At 30.9% G+C, this 246-nt stretch overlaps 1 protein-coding gene across 1 annotated transcript in view; it reads left to right on the forward strand.

The window, feature by feature from the left end:
• LOC106813979 (alpha-mannosidase 2C1-like) overlaps positions 1-246 on the forward strand; it is a 24,072-nt gene that overhangs the window by 17,289 nt on the left and 6,537 nt on the right. The gene's annotated exons all lie outside the window — the stretch shown is intronic.

The raw sequence follows: 246 nt of genomic DNA on the forward strand, positions 1-246 counted from the left end.
TTTTTATGTTAAATTGCGCATTTGGTTATAGGTATTCATATGTGATAAGTGATCATATAAAATACTCGCGTATAGTGTTATCATGTAACACGTCTAGGTTCACTCGTTGTGTTTTGCTACCCGAACCTGTCTTGCAGATTTTGTTCAACATTTTCAATATTATTCAACATAATTTTATTTATTCAATAAAATTGTGTTATTCTTTTGCTCGTAATCTGACGCGCAACATTTCAACGTTTGTCTTTT

This window comes from Priapulus caudatus, unplaced genomic scaffold (genome assembly GCF_000485595.1).
Source record: "Priapulus caudatus unplaced genomic scaffold, Priapulus_caudatus-5.0.1 Scaffold851, whole genome shotgun sequence".
In the NCBI taxonomy this organism is placed as follows: domain Eukaryota; kingdom Metazoa; phylum Priapulida; class Priapulimorpha; order Priapulimorphida; family Priapulidae; genus Priapulus; species Priapulus caudatus.